The sequence below is a fragment of the Lissotriton helveticus genome, chromosome 3_1 (assembly GCF_964261635.1).
Source record: "Lissotriton helveticus chromosome 3_1, aLisHel1.1, whole genome shotgun sequence".
In the NCBI taxonomy this organism is placed as follows: Eukaryota; Metazoa; Chordata; class Amphibia; order Caudata; family Salamandridae; genus Lissotriton; species Lissotriton helveticus.
The window spans coordinates 679,004,761-679,027,468 of NC_136061.1; the positions used below are offsets into that span (position 1 = coordinate 679,004,761).

At 45.6% G+C, this 22,708-nt stretch overlaps 1 protein-coding gene and 1 pseudogene across 1 annotated transcript in view; both read right to left on the bottom strand.

The window, feature by feature from the left end:
* ICE2 (interactor of little elongation complex ELL subunit 2) overlaps positions 1–22,708 on the bottom strand; it is a 747,964-nt gene that overhangs the window by 92,472 nt on the left and 632,784 nt on the right. The window lies entirely within an intron of this gene.
* On the bottom strand, positions 226–539 carry LOC144825298 (SLC35A4 upstream open reading frame protein pseudogene; annotated as a pseudogene).

The following is a 22,708-nucleotide window of genomic DNA, read 5'->3' on the forward strand; positions in this document are numbered from 1 at the left end:
TCAGGTCAGAAAGGGAAATGAAAAGGCTCCTTAGTTCCAGTATTGACCCCCAAACTAAGTCTCCTAATTCGTAGTGTGTGAGCAGACCGGCTGAGTTATCAAACACCTTTCCAAGTCAACAATAAAACAGCATATCATTCTCTCATTAAGAAGATGTGCAAATATTTCACTGTGCAGGTTGTTTAAGGTTAGCAGCACGAGAGCTGCAATATCTGAGGTGCTTTGCTAGTCTGACCACCTTTTCTTGAAAGAGCCAAGGTAATCACAAATGGTTTGCTTGACGTTCGGAACAGCATAGTTCTGAGCTGCATAGATCCTGGTGCATGCACTAATAGCAAAACCTAGGACAGCTGAGGCTTGGAGCTTGGCCACCACATACCCTGTGAGGAAGCCCTTCAGAAATGGAGAACTTAGCAACGAGCCTTCCTTGGTCACGCCAGTTTGCACCTCCTCCTCCACCCGATGCTCAATCCCTCCAACTTATCTTTCAGAAAAGCCAGATCTTTCAGCTTTGGTGTAGAACTCTTGTCGTCCTACATCTTCACCGGCAAATTGTTAGGCGCATGCTGTCACTACAATTGGGCCCAATGTCATTATAAAAGTGCTAATCAGCTGCAGTCTCAGAATGACAATGGGCCAGTCTACAGTCTGCGCGAGGTCCGGGAGGGGCCGGGAGGGGCTGCAGGCAGCCTCTACAGTTTAAAAGGTAGGTGTGAGAAGACCCGGGAGTAATCTTTTAAACTCATGGGGCCTCTCGCAGGGAAACCGCATTCCTTACTGAAGATTCCCATTTCGATTTTAGTATGATGTCTGTAAGGCGCCCATAATTTGGGGTCTCCAAATTACTGTCGCCTTGTGGACATCATACTAAAATAACATCATGTCGTCCGTGAAATTTACGGACGGTTGGTCACTCTACCCAGTACAGAAGGCGGTCACCAGTGCCCTACAGCTCTTAAGAAGCCATTACTGCTCTTGGCCGCTGGCTAATCTGAATCCCTCCGTTGGAGGCAAGACCTAGGTTTCCTCCCTGGAACTCATGAATTGCGGGAACAGGAGGGCCAGAGAGCTGCCAAGTTAAATGCCAAAAGGAAGAAGGAGCAGCCCCCCCGTGACAGACACCTTTGATAGGCTTTGAGAAGCCTTTCTATGTTGGCCTAAGCAAGGTGACACAGGTCATGACCACGAATACCATGGAAGCACTGTGCCAACGTGATTGTGTCCCTGACCTTCTAAGCCCTTTGGGGAAATCAAGGTTCCAAAAGAGGACAGATAAGATGCTGAGAAACTTTGAAGGTCGGCGCCACACCCAAAGCGTCCAAAAGCTGAGACTAGTGCAACCAGATAAAACACCTAGGGTACGCTGGATCCCAAAGACCTCTCTCACCGTAAGTCCTCAGAGAGGACTGCTGCAGGTAAGGTGGCTCAGTGTGTTGCTGGATGATTAAAGCAAACCATAAACTGAAGGGGGAAGAACCATCTCAGATTTCCACAGAACGCCACTGCTCATAAACGTAGCTTCTAAGATAAGGAGCTGAAGGAAGAATGTTCAGGGATCCTTTCCTTAAAGAGCTCAGGAAGTATGCATCGACTTTTGCTTCACTGGGCAAGACACAGAACTCAACTCAACACACACACAGAACTCAATTAAAAACATTTTGTCAAAAGCTTTTTAGTGGGGTTGGGAATGGCAGAAGATGCTCCTGTGGCTGCTTCCATAACCAGGGTCCTCTTTTGACAACAGCAGCTTTGCAGGCTTCATGCCCTCTCATGGGTGGTGCAACAAAGGCAGAGGGAACAGAGGCTTCTTCAGGGGATCCAAGAGTAACCCCACGGCAGGATTCTCAGGTGAGTCTTAGCTCTCCAAGGAGGTGCAGATTGGGGGAGGTTTTCCAATTTCAGTCACAAATGAAGGGGGATAGCGAACGATGCCTGGATACTCCAGACAGCATCAGAATACAACATATAACTCTACGGCTTGCCCAAGCAATGCTAGAAACTGAGGCCTATCACCTTTTCGACCGGAAACTGCGATCTCATAGACCAAGAGGTACGCGCATTGCTAGCCAAATAAGCTGTTATCCAGTCACAACTGAATCCACAACAGTTCCTCAGCAAAATTTACCTGGTGGCAAACAAAGATTTGGGACACTGTCCGGTGATCACCTTCAGCTGTAATTCAATGAATGGTTGATCTTCTGCCATTTCAAGATGGCAGGAGTCATATACTCAGGGGCATACTTTTCTGCAGGACTGGAAGGTGAGATTAAAACTCAAGAACGCCTTTCTGACAATTCCTAGCCTCGCACCCCATCGCAGATTCCTCCTATTCATTTGGAAGCAACTAGGTGTATGAATTTGCAGCTCTTGCTTTTGGACTTTCATCAGCTACTACAGTCTGTAATGGAATACCTCAGAACGATGGGAGTAGGACTCATCATTTAATGGAAAGTTAGCAGTGACCATTGGCCTTCTGCACGACCTAGGGTTCCTAATCAACAGGGGAAAATCTCAGTGGGAGCATCAACATGCTCCTGGGTTTAGTGATAGACTCAGAAAAGGAAACCCTAAAATTCCCAAAAGGAAAAAGGCTGTCATCAAGAACAAGCATTTGCAATGCAATAGGTCTCGCATTTTTGAAACTTTGACCTATTGGTATTGTTAATGACAATGCTTTTTATTATTGCAAGTTTATTTAAACACATAAATAAAAGGCATTGTCATTTACAATGCCAATAGCTCAAAATCTCCCAAATGCAAAACCTATTGCATTGCAAATGCTTGTATTTTATTGAAGTCACATAATGTTTAGGTCTCAGCTCTACGTGGCACATATGAGCTGTCTCAAACCGAGACATGCTGTATCTGCTTTGTGGACTTACAGACAGTCCATAGGCTTCAGATTTGCTGGCACCATCATCATTCCATTTTGCGTTCTTTCTATTTGTCAAGGGCATGCGTACGTCACGCCTCTTCCGGCATTTAGCCCTCCCAGAGTGCACCAGCCAACTACTGCTAAACATGCACATTAAACACAGCGTGGTTCAGCCGGGAGCGAACCATCCCTGTTGACCGTGAAAACGCCAAGTGTCAATTATATAGTGCAACTGGTAGACTGATGCTCATTAAACAAATGAAGGAATATTAACAGGTGTTCAAAAGTCAATGAACTAGCACTTGCATTTTATGGAAGGAGTTTGTACAGAGAAAGTATTGGAGGGGCACAAAAGGATGCTATGCATAAGGATAAAAGGAAGCTGAATATAGCAATGAGGGGTTTCTGCCCGTTTATGGGAATTGAAGTTTTGTCTCATAAACACAATCAAGAAGAAGGCTATTTATTTTATGTGGACAGGGGGCTTTTGTCTAAATTCGGTCAGGCCTATTAAATGTTAGAGTTGAGGGAGATTTTAGCAAAATGATGGAATTAAATGTGGTGGTGTGCAGGGGAGTATCAATTATTTGACTTAAGTATGGAGGGGTACGTGGGGAAGGAACACAACACAGGGTTTTCCCAGGTGGAAGCAGGTGGACAGGGGGGCATAGAGAGTCTGGTGCAAGCTCATGTGCCGCTGAGGGGGCATGGGGGTGGGGTGGCGGGGTGGCGGGGGGGTGGAGAACAAAGGAGGGCAAGAGGAAGTTTGGGACTTTGGATCAACACTAGGGTAGATGGCTTGGGGATGGTTGCTGGGTCGTGAGAGATATTGGGGAATGCAAGGAAAAGGCATAATGGAAAGGAAAGAGGTGGAAGCGTACGGCGCAGTTTTATTATTGCAATGTTCGCAAGTTGGGAGTTTAAGGGAGGGGGAATTACAGGAATTTAATGCATTAGTGAGGTTTGGTTAATGATGTTTACTGTAGTGTTATGAAGTCAGGTAGGCATAGGCTCCAATAACCAAGTAGGCCGGCTGTTTCAGTATCTAGCAGAAGGATCTTTCCAGTTAAGAGAATCAAAACTTGTTGCCACGATAAAACCGGAAGGCACGTTGGAGCCCTAAAGTGACAGTAGTTTGGGGGGAGGGGGTTGTCCGGTACAGGTATATTCACTTGGGGAGGGAAGGCTCAAGGAAGGGAAAGAGTAAGTTTAGGACTTTGGAGCAAAATGGGGGAGTTCGCATGGGGGGATTGCAGGAGTGCGAGGGAGTCTGGGGAATGAAAGGAAAAGGCTGGATGGAAGATGAAAGGAGGTAGTAGCATTTAGCAGGGGTTTGCAACTGAAATGTTCACATATTGGAATTAAGGAAGCGGGGAATGACAGGAATTTAATGTATAAGTGAGATTTGGTTGATAATGTTTTCTGTAATGTTACGAAGTCATACTACAAACAGATCATAATCAAGTGCCTTTTGCTAACAAAGGTTAGTGACATATGGGGTATGGCACGTTGTATAACCACGTCACTGGTTCTTGTCAGCACGTCCAGTAATATCTGATAAGTCTTCTGTAACATAAGTGACGTCCACATTCCATTACCAACGGCAGACTTTTGATGATGCAAACGTCTGCCAATGACTTTGTAACTTGACTAGACGAGGTCGATGCAACACACAACTTCACCCTAACCACATCCAGCATACACAGTGCATACGGTTTCAAGGCAACATCATCCACGCATTCACACAGTAAACATGCTTGTTTTTAGCCAGTGTTTTATCACGAGAAATACATAACATGCATACGCTTCGTGTCTTACATCAACACGTGCATGTGCAGCACCAATATGTTATCCCCATCTAAGCATCCGAATGAATCAAACTTGATTGTCAAAAACATAAAATAGGAGCTTACCAAAACACAGTAGTCTTAGCTAACAATGTGATGCAAACATGTTTTGGAGCGTACATATCAATCATGCAGGCAACAGTGGAATGGGGAAATAGTAAACACAAAGGGAAGTCCTGCACAGAGACTGCTCAAAAGCAAACAGCACCTCTAGAATCTACGCAATGCTTAAATAAACCGACTTTGCTTAGTCGCGTTGAACGCCACTAGAGGAGGCTTCCGTTTGATCACCTCAGCCGAACCCCTTTAAGAAAAAGTGTAGCGGAAAGGCAACGAACGGAAAGCGACCCTAGAAAATCGGCTCGCAACCCCTTCCTCACCTTGTCGAGCCACCTCTACAACTTTCACAGCACAGCAACGGATCCCCTTTCGTCGCGTGCAACAACGACGAAAACTCAAGACAGCGGAAGGAAAGACTATGATGCAGTGTGCTTCAATTTTCTCGCGCCCGCTTGTGATTGCCTACTGGCATTCACTGGACCCCGCCTCCAAAACGACAGTAAATGCAACTGGTAGAAATGAGACGCCTTCAACGTGCCCAGGCCTCGTCTCCTCCTCCGATTGGATGGCTTGGATTTCAGAAACTAGTAGGATACACTGTGTACGGCCCAATGGGTTGGAAAGAGCAAGCTTCTTTAAATGGTGGAGAATTTGCCAGGCTTACTATGAGGAGTAAGTGAACACGGTTCATCTAAAACAAGTGGCGCGCACGTCACGCCTGTGTGGGCCCAATCATAGCTCCTCCCACGGCCTATTGGTGTCGATTACGCGCTTGGTGCGCATAATAGACACCAATAGGCCATAGGAGGAGCTATGCGCGTGCTTCGCGCCAATTGCGTGCAGTCTTTTACAATAAGATGCACGCAAAGGCCAATGGGGTACCACTTTACAAAAAAGCACACGCACGAGCGTTTCACAGTCCAAAGTGACTGCTGAAACCCCGTTTTTCGTTTACAAAATGCCTCGCGCTTCGCGAAGCTCTACTGTGCAGTGCAACGCTAGGCGCAAGACCTAAAAACTGAGGAAAGCCTTGAGCAATCCCAAGATATCACTGTGACAGATTGCTACCTTGGTGGGACTCCTTTACAAGTCTAGTCAGGCAATCTTTCTGGGGCCGCTGCACAAACGGGCCCTTCAAAGGTTAAAGATGTCTGTCTTTTGGAGGGGTCTCACCTACTGCCAGTGGATCTCAGTTTGGAATTAAAGGAGGAGGTTAATTGGTGGCTACAGCACATGGATGTGTGGAGTGGGAGAGTGATCTTTGGCTCTACCCTGGATCTTGTAATAAGAGTCAGATGCCAGTGGGTCAGGTGGGGATCCACATGTAGGGAGTTATCTACAGCAGGAAGATGGTCAGAAGAGGAACTCGCCTTGCACATCAACTGCCTGAAACTTCTGGTGGGTTTCTTCACAGTCCAATGCTGGATAAAGTGAGCTTTCACGTTCTTATACAGATAGAAAACATGTCAGTGGTAAATCACACCAACCACTTCGGCAGCACGAGAGCCAGAGCTATGGCAAAATTAATAAAATATTTTGGACTCTTTTGCCTGAAACAACGCATAGCAGTCACAGCAGAGTATCTACCAGGGGCTCAGAATTTTAAAATGAATTGGCAATCCAGGGACTCAGAAACTCCATTGCATGGAAGTGTCTGCCTGAGGTGTTTCAAGAGATCATGAATCACTTGTGGTCTGTTTGAGACAGATCTTTTTGAATCCCACCTGAACCATTAACTTTCTCACTACTTCAGCTGGAGGCTCAATCCCAGAGCGGTAGCGACAGATACATTTCTGTAGTAATGGTGTATAGGGACCAGTTACACCATTCCTCTGTTCTCGATCACCATGGAAGCGGCTAAAGTGAGGCGCCCAGGGAGAGCATATAGTTCTCATCACCATCACTACAATCTGGAGATTACAAGTGTGCTTTCCAATTCTGATGGAACTTTCCTCTGATTCACTGATCCATCTCCCACTCCTTCAGAATATTCTGCAGGATCCTCTAGGACATCCTCACCAACTGGTAGTGGAAGGAAAATTGAAGTTCATGGCATAGAGGATTACAGGGAAAGCTGGAGGAGCCCTGGTCTTTCAAAACAGGCTGAGGAGCTTATCAGGCAAGCCAAGTCAGGGAGTACTGTCAAACAACATAGATCAGCAAAGGGGCAATGGGCCTCTTGGTGTCTAAAACAAGGGGCCAACATTGTGCATGTACTGAATTTCCTAACTGAAATTGCACCAGCAGGTGAAACTTATAAGGCAGTAAATTATGTGCATGCTGCCATCTCTGCAGGTCGTGTCCTTGTGGAAGGGCTATCCGTTAGAGGACACCCTTTGGTCTGCAGAGTACCTATGGTACACTTTACAGGGGCTCACAAAGGTGACCCAATACCCAATTGGATATGTACCTAAAGTACATGGTATGAATTTAGAGAGAGAACAGCTGGGCTGTGGGTCTGATTAGCAGGCCCACAGCCACACTAGAGTCGAAAAACCAGTGGATCAGAGCAAAACGTGGGGGTGAACATAGGAAGCAGACCCTACTCTCCTACAGAGAGTGTAATACTTTGCGTCCTTCCAGTCCCGAAATACACTGGATAGTGGGATGTTCCTAGAGTATTGAATTTAGAATCAATATCTTTCTCGAAAGGAGCTAACAAGTAAGCTTGTGATGCTGCTATGTTTTGTATCATGAAAGCGTAAATCGGATGTCTGTTCCCTGGAATTAACCCCTTCCATGCGTCGGACGGTCCCTGCTGTCTGACGTCACGGTGGGCGTGTACACCGGACGCCCAGAGGCCGTCTGATATGCGCACGCGTCAAATCCGCCCGCGGTTAAGAGGTAGGATGTTTACTCCTCAGAGTCACCTATTGTATTTCTAAACATACTAAGGGTAATACCAAAAGTGTACACGCATGGAACTGGACCACATTTTGAACAATATCAAATGGATGCAGAAAATCCGTCCATTCTGGCGATACATTGACGATATCTTCTTAATCTGTATTGGCCCACCCGAAGAAATAACTGAGTTTATTACCTACATCAACAACATTGATGATCATATACAGTTCACCCACTCTGAATACCAAGAGTCTACCTTTCCTGGATGTTCATGTCTCTCTTTAGGAGAATAAAATTATCACAAACCTGTTCGTTAAAGCCACTGACAGAAACCATGCCTTATTTTACACCAGTTGCCACCCAACACCTTTGAAGAATCACTTGCCGTACTCTCAATTGTTAAGGGCCAAAAGAATTTGTTCGGAACCTGATACCTACAAACTTACCGAACACAACATTCTCCAGAAATACAGAGAGCGGAGATACCCGGAATCTACCCTTCAAACAGCTAGAGAACGCATTTCCTTCAAGAACCGCCAAGACCTTTTGACCCCTCACACTGACCAGACCAGCAACCAGAGACCCGCGTTCGTGTCAAAATATTCTACTAGGAGTACTGCCATTAAAAGCATTATTTTGAAAAACTGGGAAATGATTCAACATGAACCTGATTTTGGTGGAATATTTAACCACAAACCACTTTTTGCATATCAAAGATCTAAAAACATCAAAAACATCTTGGAAACTCAACCAATCGAATCCCCTACCTGTTTTACGGGCACCAGACCCTGCCACAACTGCTGCCATTGACACAATAGCATCAAAGGCAACACCATGAATCATCCATCATCTGGTAGAACCATCAAACTTATGACAAACGCTACATGTGACTCTATGAATGTCGTATATTTACTCAAATGCCCATGTGGTTTACCTTACGTGGGTAAAACGGAGAGGAAAATAAAAGTTCGTCTAACCGAACATAAGACTGTGAAATCACCCCTTGCTGCACATTTTACATCACACCACCACAACGTCAGTCAATTGAGGTTCCTTGTCTTGGAGACTGTACCTACGAGACTGGGCGTTGACAACAGAAAAAGACTCTTACAAAGAGAAATTGTTTGGATCAAGAGACTTGAAGCGTGCCAACCGAAAGACCTCAATGATAGAATGGAATATAGTTGCTTTCCTTGATTTATACACTTGACACTTGTCCCATCATACTTTCTTTTGCACGTCTACACTTTTCCTCACTTTCCTTTTTTTCTACCTGCTGTTACCAATATTGCGTATTACACGTGTCTATCGGTGGCACCTATATCCCATTGTTTCCATCATTCTTATGACTTATATCATGGTTTTTCTGTGTGTTTGATTTACACCTTTTCTCTTTGAACCTCTCTCAAGATGGCCGCACTAACTTGTCCGCCCTTTATTCCCATTAATACTAGTATACTTTTACCTTATTTGCCGATGGTACCTTCCATTTTTTTGTCTTTACTTTTATCTTTCATTTAATGTTTGTTCTTTCTTTCATTATTTTTTTTTGACCCTTGACATCTCGTTGCCTTTTTAACCGGCAATTAGTGTCGACCTTTTATCAGTCCTTTGCTTGTTTCCGATTACGCACGTCACGCACTCCATTGATGCACCTATTTACTTCCGTATTATCACTCGGAATACTAACACACCTAAGATACCAGGACACTGCTCGGCAAGATTTATTCGGTAAGCTTGTGCTGTTCATTGCCACTTCTTATAAGTCTTATCACGGTGATAGATACCCTTTAGGCTCACAAAACGGCTTTTCGGTATACACCACGCCCTCGGATTCCACGTTTAACATTTCCGCGTATACCCATATCATTAAGAGTGTAATCGACGTTGTGATTTTAGTCTACATCTCCTCCCTAATTCACTGATTCACTATCACTTACATTTTCGTTTCACATCTATGGGTGCCTATTTAGACGGATAGATTTACATTTTGATATTTACACCCATTTTTTACCTAGGATACTTCCCTTACACCCCGTGTTATTCTCTGTTGTTACACCTCCATTCGTGATCATCAATACCCGGCACTACTCGATATCTCTTGCATGATTTTAGGCACTGTTGCAGTCATGTTTATATGTACTTGCTCTGTGGGGGCGTACCCACTTCCTGAATATCTGTAATTTTATCCACAGATTGTAACTAGTCCCCTGAGGAAGGGCGTCATTCCCGAAATGCATAGGGACACTGGTACTACAATCGGATACCTTGGAGTATAAAAGGACTATATGTCTCATGAACAATGAACTATGTCGCAATGATTGAAATATGTGACTAGTTGAATAAAACTCTTCAATTAAATTTTGAGAAAAATTGTTACCCTCAGTTTACATCGTCTACACCACTAAAACTTTCTTTAAAGGATATTTATCCCCACCGGAGTGCCATTGGAAGTAGTGTCGGTGGTTCCTACACTCCACCAGCATTCTAATACCAAAAGTGTGACATGTTTAGAATTTAAAGATTCTTCCAAATTATCTGTCATACAATGCATCAAAACTTATGAATCAATGACTAAACAGTTTACACCTGCTGGAACTAGTGACATTTTGATTGCCATAGATAAATATATTATGGAGTTTTCCACCCCAACCTTCCCTCAATAGCTGAGATGGATTATGCAAGAAGGAGGTAAGATATCTCCATTTTCGGAGCTCATTCAGCGAGTGGAGCAATAGCCTCCACAGCTTTCACGATGGGGGCTCAATTGGAATATATAATGAGAGCAGCAGACTGGTCTTCAGAATCCACTTTTTTTTTAGATAGTGGATAATATGGCCTCTCTTGTAAGCTGCAAACTAGGACCGGTTTCTGGCTATCTGCCTTCATCAGCCAGGATAGCTTGACTCCAGTGACTTAGTGAGCACGGGACCCACGTCTGGGCAACATTCCGTCCATCATCTCGTGTGTTTTGCTGTTCACCCTATGTGGGAAGGGTATGCCCAGACATGGGTCCCGTGCTCACTAAGCCACTGGAGTCAAGCTATCCTGGCTGAAGACGGCTGATAGCCAGAAACCAGCCTAGGATGCTTGATTCCGGTCCAAGAAAGATATGGCTTGGCAGTTCGGGCTGGACTGTTCCCATGAGGAACAGGGTCAAGACTGATTTGCATATGGCCATGTCTGAACTGGGGTGGCTTGGTGAGCAAAATAACGATGGATTAAGCCCAGATCTGTGACTGGGGGTGAATGTTTTGCCTTTGTGCAACATTCCGTCCATCATCTTGTGTGTTTTGCTGTTCACCCTATGTGGGAAGGGTATGCCCAGATGTGGGTCCCGTGCTCACTAAGCCACTGGAGTCAAGCTATCCTGGCTGAAGACGGATGATAGCCAGAAACCGGTCCTAGGATGCTTGATTCCGGACCAGGGAAGACATGGCTTGGCAGTTCGGGCTGGACTGTTCCCATGAGGAACAGGGTCAAGACTGATTTGCATATGGCCATGTCTGAACTGGGGTGGCTTGGTGAGCAAAATAACAATGGATTAAACCCAGATCTGTGACTGGGGGTGAATGTTTTGCCATTGTGCAACATTCCGTCCATCATCTTGTGTGTTTTGATGTACTAGTGTGCAGCACTAAGGGCCTGAGAAGGGTGACCCCATGCACAAATCCCTATGCAGAGTGGGGAGAATGAGAGGGTCAGTAAGGAATATGCAGCTTAATGGGGTCTCTGCCAAATAAGGCATTACTGAAGATAAGTAACTAGTTAATCTAATAGCGATTTCTAGATGCAAGTTCCTTACCTTAGAATAGATACCCAAGCAATAGCTTCCTGGAGGTGGGTCCACAAACAGATTAGACCAAAAAGTCCTGTAGGACCGATTGGGCAAGGTGCCAGTCACAACAGAGCTGACTGTTCAGGCAGTAATGCTTAGTGAATGTAAGGGGGATGTGAGCACACTGCCTCATATGCTAGCACAGTTTGCCCCTTAGCATTATGGCAAATGCAGTTCAAAATTAGCGCTTACTTGAATATTAGTTTTAGTATTTCACCAGAGTTGGTGCAGGTGGTGTTTTTCCTCTCTAGACACTTTCTGGATTTTATCCATCATCAGTAGAGATCAGAAACAAATTTGATCAGGGGTTGATGAGAATTGTGCATTAGTCATCTCAGGTCTCAGTACTTCTCAGAGGCACCCACGTGCATCTCCAAATTCTCATCAGCTCACTGGCTCAAGGGAGCCTTTTTAAACAGAAGGGGAATGGGAGCACACTGCCTCACAGCCCAGCACAGTTCGCCCATTTGCATTATGGTTAATGCAGTCCACAATTAGTGATTACTTTAATAATAATTTTAGTATTTCACCAGAGTTGGTGCAGTTAGTCCTGGTCATCTCTAGACACTGGTTTCTCGATGTTATCCTTCATCAGTAGAGATACAAAATGATGGGATGAGATTAAGTGTGCTCACTCCCCCTCGTGAGCCAACAAGCTGACTTGCTCACCTGGGATGCACCTGTGGAGTGGTAGTGTGACATGTGAAGACTTGGGCAGCGTTTCAGCAACCCCAGATGATTTTTTTCTGCTCTGTACTACTACTGCTCTGAACTGATGAAGGGATAACCCCAGAAACATGTGTCTAGAGATAACAACACTACCTGCACCAACTTTGGTAAAACACTGCAGCAACTTTGAAGTAAGCATACAGCTTTTACCAGATGCAATGGGGTGAACTGTGCTGAGATGCAGTGTGCCCCCTCCCCCCATGTGTTTAGTGAATGTGTGCAGAGATGCCCAGGTAGCTGTCTGACAGATGTCCAGGATAAGGACTCCGCAAGGTAATGCAGTGGTTGCAGTATTGTCTTTACTGGAATGAGCATGCAAGCCCTCAGGGGGAAGCTTCTTGTCCAATGCCTAGAAGATTTTTATGGAGAGAACTTTTCATCATGAGATGGTACTTTTCTGCACAGCCTTTCTTTTCTTCGCTCAACGTACCCAACAAAGAGCTGATCATTCACCCTGAACTCTGACAATGAGGCGGAGCAAAGAAGACAGGCAAGGTGATATTTTGACCCACATGAAAAGGTGTTATTACTTTCGGGAGAAAAGAGGCACAAGTTCTCAGGACCGGTTTGTCTAGGTGAAATGTTGTATAAGGAGGGTGACCAGACAGTGCTTGCAGTCCTCTGACCTTTCTGGCTGATGTTATGGCCACCTGAACAGCTGTTTTGATGGCGAGTAAACTGAGTGGATAGTTGTGTAGAGGTTTGAAAGGCCATTAGAAAATGAGACACAATGGGGGACTTGAACAAAGACAGTTGGTCCAGCAACCAAAAGAAAGACGAAATGGCTGAAAGACACACATTGTCTATGCCCAAAGCAAAGCCCAGCTGGGCTAGAGAAAGAATAAAGAAGAACACTTGGGATAATGGTACAAAAAGATGGTCAACATTTTTCGAGGCATATACCATATCACAAATTGTCCCCAATGGCAGGCATATACCTCCTTGGTTGAGGGACGTCTGGCTACCAGAATAACATTGAAGACTTTGCGGGGTGGGGATAGTTCAAAAGCTGTCAACAGTCGCCACTCAATCTGAAAACATGTAGGCGGAGCGTGTGCAGGTTCGGGTGTTGCAGCAGAAGATCCTCGCAAAGAGGTAGCATGATCGGGGAACAGATGCTCATGCTTAGCAGTTCTGGATAACAAACTCTCCGTGTCCAATCTGGAGCCACAAGAATGACTTGAGCCCGGTCATTCCTGATCTTCTAGATCACTCTGGGCAGGAATGGTATCGGTGTAAAGGAGTTCAGGAGACCAGAACTCTACTCAAGACAAAAAGCGTCTCTGAGCAGGAGCCACCTTGCAAACTACAGCGCAGAGAACTGCTGACACTGCTCTTTCTCAGTGATGGCAAACAGATCTAGCCAAGTTTCTCTTAAGTCATGGAAGAGACTTTGCACCACCTCTGGACGGAGATGCTATTTGTGATCCGTTAGTCTTAGACGGCTGAGTTTGTCTGCTCTGGCGTTCAAATAGCCTGCAAGATGTTGTACAGTGGGGGCTGATGAGGATTATGAATCTGAAACCGGTCCCAGGATGCTTGTTTCCGGTCCATGGAAGACATGGCTTGGCAGTTCGGGCTGGACTGTTCCCATGAGGCACAGGGTCAGACTGATTTGCATATAGCCATGTCTGAAATGGGGTGGCTGAGTGGGCTAAAGAATGGTGATGGATTAAACCCAGATCAGTTGACTGGGGGTGAGTGTTTGATTTGCTCAAACGCTCCGTCCATCATCCCCTTTTGTATAACAGTGGGGGCTGGCATGTCCCAAGGGTGGTGGTCGGGTGGGACGTTAACAGTTTTTTTTTTATTAAAACAACTTACCAACAAGTACGACACATCGCCATCCTCCTCCTCGATGGTCTTCTCTTCTCAAGAGAGGCAGGTAGGCTGCAAACTCCCTTCACCAATCCTAGTGTTGCTCTCACCAGCATGACAGCAGTGCTAGGATTGGTGGGAGCGGCCTCAATTGACGCTCTACAGTGCTCTGGAGGCTTCAGCTTTCTCTAACCTATCTGTTTTAAGACAGTTGAGTTACAGAGGTTTAAAATATGCATGTGTGGCTGCCCACCGTAAGATGGCTGTCCAAAAAGACATGTGCACTTTAAACTGAAAGTGCCCAACTCTCTCTGCTGAGGTCATTCAGCAGCAGTCCCGTCCCCGTCCTGACGCTCCGTTTGGGACGGGATGAAGAAAAATAAAGTGGTAATGAATTAACGTCATTACTATTCTCTCTGGGGGCATTTCAGTGAGCGACGTTTATCCGTTCAGACGGAGAAGCCACCCCTAGTGTTAAACCAATAGGAAAATTCTCTGTTGTGCCAAACATGCCTAGCGACGTGGGCCTCTTGACACACGGTCCACGACCAGCCATCGCCCTGTTTGTTGCAGTACCACATGGCAGTGGAGTTGTATGTGAACACCTGCACCAGCTTTTCCTTCATCTAAGGAAGAAAGGATCTCTATGCTAGCCAGATCGCCTGTAATGGCAACAGGTTTATGTGGAGTTCGTACTTTGCCAGAGCCATCTGATTCCCACCTCTACCAGATGGCTGTCCAAGCCTAGGAGGGCCGCATCTCTCACTTCAGTCAGCTTTGTTGGAGAAGGGAGAAGAGGGAAGGCTGACTCAATTATGGTTCACTAGCTACACACTGCAGGTCTTTTGCAGTTCTTTACAAGATCTGGACCAGGTAGGAGAGATACCCCTGATGATGCGCCCACTGGGACTTCAGAGTGCACTGCAGAGTCTGCATATGCCAAAAGGTATGTATCATTAGAAGGAGGCCATGAGGACCACCAACCTGCTGTCCCCAGACAATCAGTATTATCAAGGCAAGCACAAGTACAATATTTGCCAGTATCTTGACCATCTCGAAAGGTTTGTGCCAAAGAGGCTTTAACTTCTTCTGGGATCTCTTTTGCCATGTACTAAAGGGTGTGTGTATACCAGCTCAATAAACAGCACTGAGTGACTAATGCTAACCTAAAGGAACATGTGTTTTTCCAACTTCTCAACCCTCTTTGAATCCTTGTCTGGGCGGGCAAGGGGGGACATGGGAATGAATTGGGCTTCACCATGCTGGTGGAAGCCTGAACCCGCAGATTCTCTAGAGAAGGATGTGGTGTAAAGAAATCAGGGTTGCCAGTAGCCGGTCTATTGCGTCTGGACACTCATCACTCGACTTGTAGTTGTGCCCAGACTCAGAACACCAAAGAGAAATCATGTGACCAACATCTGTTTTTCTGATGTCAAGCCTGGTTTGAAGTCTGTAGTTTTAGGAAGGAGTATTGTTCCACTTCACATTGAATTTTGATTTAGGAGTTGTTGAAAGACTGACACAAGTGGGAGCAGAGTTCTTTATCTGAGTTCAAAGGTACAGAAAGAAAGGAACTGATGTCAGCATGCACGGGTGGTGCTCATATCCAGCTCTACTCCAGTTAAACAAAGCTTACATGGAGCCACTCCTTGAGGCACAATTTAGCACTGCTTTGAAAAGCTTCTGGATCCAGTCTGGTACCTGAGTAATGTTCTAAAGGTGAAATATCTGGGGTTAGAAGTATACATCAGAAATTCATTGTGCTGGTGCGTGCTTCCAGCGGCTCATGTAGCAATTGGACAGGGGGCGGATGATCAGGGAGCGCCCTGTGTTACAGGAAAGGGAATCCAAATAGGTGCCAAGCTGGCACCTCCACCTTAATTGACAAAACAATTTTGCTTAATAGAAGCACAATGATTCTAAGGTTTTAAAACGAAAATATAAAGCCTACAGAAAAAAAATAATAATGAGTACACTAATCTTCAATATCTCACCTTTCGTCGCTTTCCAGTATTTACCAAATAAGGAGCTATTTTGTACTTTTACCTAAAGTTAGTTTCAAAGCTTCTGGTCACAACATAAAAAGCCAATCTGGACTACTTGTCTCCTGCCCAGAAGCAAACATACCTCTATAATGACTAACAGCTATAGAAACAAGCATTAGAAATGCACTCGGGCTCGGATTTATTTGAGTTTGAGCTAATGGCATTGTAAATGCCAATGTATTGTTGCTATGTGTTATGGAGTGTGTTCATGTGGTGTGTACTGCCAGTGATCTCCTTGTGAGTGTGAGAATATTGCACTGTTACTGCCTGTGATGTCCTTCTTGTGAGTGTGAGAAGCTTGCACCTCTGCTGCCTGTGGTCTCCTTGTGAGTGTAAGAAGCTTGCACTGCTGCTGCCTGTGATGTCGTTCTTGTGAGTGTGAGAAGCTTGCACCGCTGCTGCTTGTGATGTCCTTCTTGTGAGTGGGAGAAGCTTGCACCTCAGCTGCCTGTGGTCTCCTTGTGAGTGTAAGAAGCTTGCACAGCTGCTGCCTGTGATGTCCTTCGTGTGAGTGTGAGAAGCTTGCACCGCTGCTGCCTGTGAGTATGAGAAGATTGCATTGTGCATCTCTGTGCTGTGCCTGTTCTTTGTAAGGGACTCTTGCTCTGTTGCTGCTGCTGCCTTGGCACAGTACCTGCTGTGAGTGTGTAAGGGAAGCTTGCACCACTGCTGCTTGTGATGTCGTTCTTGCGAGTGTGAGAAGCTTGCACCACTGCTGCTTGTGATGTCGTTCTTGCGAGTGTAAGAAGCTTGCACTGCTGCTGCCTGTGATGTCGTTCTTGTGAGTGTGAGAAGCTTGCACCGCTGCTGCTTGTGATGTCCTTCTTGTGAGTGGGAGAAGCTTGCACCTCAGCTGCCTGTGGTCTCCTTGTGAGTGTAAGAAGCTTGCACAGCTGCTGCCTGTGATGTCCTTCTTGTGAGTGTGAGAAGCTTGCACCGCTGCTGCCTGTGAGTATGAGAAGATTGTATTGTGCATCTCTGTGCTGTTCCTGTTCTTTGTAAGGGACTCTTGCTCTGTTGCTGCTGCTGCCTTGGCACAGTACCTGCTGTGAGTGTGTGAGGGAAGCTTGCACCACTGCTGCTTGTGATGTCGTTCTTGCCAGTGTGAGAAGCTTGCACCTCTGCTGCCTGTGGTCTCCTTGTGAGTGTAAGAAGCTTGCACTGCTGCTGCCTGTGATGTCGTTCTTGTGAGTGTGAGAAGCTTGCACCGCTGCTGCTTGTGATGTCCTTCTTGTGAGTGGGAGAAGCTTGCACCTCAGCTGCCTGTGGTCTCCTTGTGAGTGTAAGAAGCTTGCACAGCTGCTGCCTGTGATGTCCTACTCACTACTCTACTCTACTCACTACTGTACTCACTACTCTGCACTCACTACTCAACTCACTACTCTACTCACTACTCACTACTCTACTCACTACTCTGCACTCACTACTCTACTCACTACTCTACTCACTACTCTGCACTCACTACTCTACTCACTACTCTACTCACTACTCTACTCACTACTCCCTACTCTACTCACTACTCACTACTATACTCACTACTCCCTACTCTACTCACTACTCTACTCACTACTCACTACTCTGCACTTACTACTCTACTCACTACTCTACTCACTACTTTCTACTCACTACTCTACTCACTACTCTACTTACTACTCACTACTCTACTCACTACTCTGCACTCACTACTCTACTCACCTCACTACTCCACTCACTACTCACTACTCTACTCACTACTCTACTCACTACTCCCTACTCTACTCACTACTCACTACTCTACTCACTACTCCCTACTCTACTCACTACTCTACTCACTACTCACTACTCTGCACTCACTACTCTACTCACCTCACTACTCTACTCACTACTCACTACTCTACTCACTACTCTGCACTCACTACTCAGCTCACTACTCTACTCACTACTCACTACTCTACTCACTACTCTGCACTCACTACTCACTACTCTACTCACTACTCTACTCACTACTCACTACTCTACCCACTACTCTACTCACTACTCACTACTCTGCACTCAATACTCACTACTCTACTCACTACTCTACTCACTACTCACTACTCTACTCACTACTCTACTCACTACTCTACTCACTACTCACTACTCTACTCACTACTTTACTCACTACTCTGCACTCACTACTCTACTCACTACTCACTACTCTACTCACTACTCTACTCACTACTCTACTCACTACTCTACTCACTACTCTGCACTCACTACTCACTACTCTACTCACTACTCTACTCACTACTCTACTCACTACTCTACTCACTACTCTGCACTCACTACTCTACTCACTACTCTACTCACTACTCTACTCACTACTCTACTCACTACTCTACTCACTACTCTACTCACTACTCTGCACTCACTACTCTACTCACTACTCTACTCACTACTCTACTCACTACTCTACTCACTACTCTACTCACTACTCACTACTCTACTCACTACTCTACTCACTACTCTACTCACTACTCTGCACTCACTACTCACTACTCTACTCACTACTCTACTCACTACTCTGCACTCACTACTCACTACTCTACTCACTACTCTACTCACTACTCGGTACTCACTACTCTACTCACTACTCTACTCACTACTCACTACTCTACTCTACTCACTACTCTACTCACTACTCTACTCACTACTCTACTCACTACTCTGCACTCACTACTCACTACTCTACTCACTACTCTACTCACTACTCACTACTCTACTCACTACTCACTACTCTACTCACTACTCTACTCACTACTCACTACTCTACTCACTACTCTACTCACTACTCTACTCACTACTCACTACTCTACTCACTACTCTACTCACTACTCTACTCACTACACTACTCACTACTCACTACTCTACTCACTACTCTACTCACTACTCTGCACTCACTACTCACTACTCTACACACTACTCTACTCACTACTCTGCACTCACTACTCTACTCACTACTCTGCACTCACTACTCACTACTCTACTCACTACTCACTACTCTACACTCTACTCACTACTCTACTCACTACTCTACTCACTACTCTACTCACTACTCTACTCACTACTCTACTCACTACTCTGCACTCACTACTCTACTCACTACTCACTACTCTACTCACTACTCTACTCACTACTCACTACTCTACTCACTACTCAACTCACTACTCAACTCACTACTCAACTCACTACTCAACTCACTACTCTACTCACTACTCTGCACTCACTACTCTACTCACTACTCACTACTCTACTCACTACTCTACTCACTACTCACTACTCTACTCACTACTCTACTCACTACTCTACTCACTACTCAACTCACTACTCTGCACTCACTACTCTACTCACTACTCTGCACTCACTACTCTACTCACTACTCACTACTCTACTCACTACTCTACTCACTACTCTACTCACTACTCACTACTCTACTCACTACTCTACTCACTACTCTACTCACTACTGCACTCACTACTCTGCACTCACTACTCTACACTCTACTCTACTCACTACTCTACTCACTACTCTGCACTCACTACTCTACTCACTACTCTGCACTCACTACTCTACTCACTACTCTACTCACTACTTTCTACTCACTACTCTACTCACTACTCTACTCACTACTCACTACTCTACTTACTACTCACTACTCTACTCACTATTCTGCACTCACTACTCTACTCACCTCACTACTCTACTCACTACTCACTACTCTACTCACTACTCACTACTCTGCACTCACTACTCACCTCACTACTCTACTCACTACTCACTACTCTACTCACTACTCTACTCACTACTCCCTACTCTACTCACTACTATACTCACTACTCCCTACTCTACTCACTACTCTACTCACTACTCACTACTCTGCACTTACTACTCTACTCACTACTCTACTCACTACTTTCTACTCACTACTCTACTCACTACTCTACTTACTACTCACTACTCTACTCACTACTCTGCACTCACTACTCTACTCTACTCACCTCACTACTCTACTCACTACTCACTACTCTACTCACTACTCTGCACTCACTACTCACCTCACTACTCTACTCACTACTCACTACTCACTACTCTGCACTCACTACTCACTACTCTACTCACTACTCTACTCACTACTCTACTCACTACTCTACTCACTACTCTACTCACTACTCTGCACTCACTACTCACTACTCTACTCACTACTCTACTCACTACTCTGCACTCACTACTCACTACTCTGCACTCACTACTCACTACTCTACTCACTACTCTACTCACTACTCTGCACTCACTACTCTACTCACTACTCTACTCACTACTCAACTCACTACTCTACTCACTACCCTACTCACTACCCTACTCACTACTCTGCACTCACTACTCTACTCACTACTCTGCACTCACTACTCTACTCACTACTCACTACTCTACTCAGTACTCTACTCACTACTCTACTCACTACTCACTACTCACTACTCACTACTCTGCACTCACTACTCTGCACTCACTACTCTGCACTCACTACTCTACTCACTACTCTACTCACTACTCTGTACTCACTACTCTACTCACTACTCTACTCAGTACTCTACTCACTACTCTACTCACTACTCTGCACTCACTACTCTGCACTCAGTACTCTACTCACTACTCTACTCACTACTCACTACTCTGCACTCACTACTCTGCACTCAGTACTCTACTCACTACTCTACTCACTACTCTACTCACTACTCTACTCACTACTCAACTCACTACTCACTACTCTGCACTCACTACTCACTACTCTACTCACTACTCTACTCACTACTCTGCACTCACTACTCTACTCACTACTCTACTCTCTACTCTACTCACTACTCTACTCACTACACTACTCACTACTCTGCACTCACTACTCACTACTCTACTCACTACTCTACTCACTACTCTACTCACTACACTACTCACTACTCACTACTCTACTCACTACTCACTACTCTACTCACTACTCACTACTCTACTCACTACTCACTACTCTACTCACTACTCACTACTCTACTCACTACTCTACTCACTACTCTACTCATTACTCTACTCACTACTCTGCACTCACTACTCACTACTCTACACACTACTCTACTCACTACTCTGCACTCACTACTCTACTCACTACTCTGCACTCAGTCCTCACCTCACTACTCTACTCACTACTCACTACTCTACTCACTACTCTGCACTCACTACTCACTACTCTACTCACTACTCTACTCACTACTCTGTACTCACTACTCACTACTCTACTCACTACTCTACTCACTACTCTGCACTCACTACTCTGCACTCACTACTCACTACTCTACTCTGCACTCACTACTCTACTCACTACTCTACTCACTACTCAACTCACTACTCTACTCACTACTCACTACTCTACTCACTACTCTACTCACTACTCTACTCACTACTCTGCACTCACTACTCTACTCACTACTCTGCACTCACTACTCTATTCACTACTCTACTCACTACTCACTACTCTACTCACTACTCTACTCACTACTCACTACTCTGCACTCACTACCCACTACTCTACTCACTACTCTACTCACTACTCACTACTCTACTCACTACTCTGTACTCACTACTCTACTCACTACTCTACTCACTATTCACTACTCTACTCACTACTCAACTCACTACTCTACTCACTACTCTGCACTCACTACTCTACTCACTACTCTACTCACTACTCTGCACTCACTACTCTACTCACTACTCTGCACTCACTACTCTACTCACTACTCTGCACTCACTACGCACTCTGCACTCCAAACTCTGCACTCCCTATGCACTCTGCACTCTCTATGCACTCTGCACTCTCTATGCACTCTGCACTCCCAATGCACTCTGCACTCCCTATGCACTCTGCACTCCCTATGCACTCTGCACTCCCTATGCACTCTGCACTCCCTAAGCACTCTGCACTCCCTAAGCACTCTGCACTCCCTAAGCACTCTGCACTCCCTATGCACTCTGCACTCCCTATGCACTCTGCACTCTCTATGCACTCTGCACTCTCTATGCACTCTGCACTCCCTATGCACTCTGCACTCCCTATGCACTCTGCACTCTCTATGCACCCTGCACTCTCTATGCACTCTGCACTCCGTATGCACTCTGCACTCCCTATGCACTCTGCACTCCCTATGCACTCTGCACTCTGCAGTCCCTATGCACTCTGCGCTCCCTATGCACTCTGCGCTCCCTATGCACTCTGCGCTCCCTATGCACTCTGCGCTCCCTATGCACTCTGCGCTCCCTATGCACTCTGCGCTCCCTATGCACTCTGCGCTCCCTATGCACTCTGCACTCCCTATGCACTCTGCACTCCCTATGCACTCCCTATGCACTCCCTATGCACTCTGCACTCCCTATGCACTCTGCACTCCATATGCACTCTGCACTCCATATGCACTCTGCACTTCCTATGCACTCTGCACTCCCTATGTACTCTGCACTCCTTGTGCACTCTGCACTCCTTATGCACTCCCTATGCACTCTGCACTCCCTATGCACTCTGCACTCCCTATGCACTCTGCACTCCCTATGCACTCTCTATGCACTCTGCACTCCCTATGCACTCTGTGCT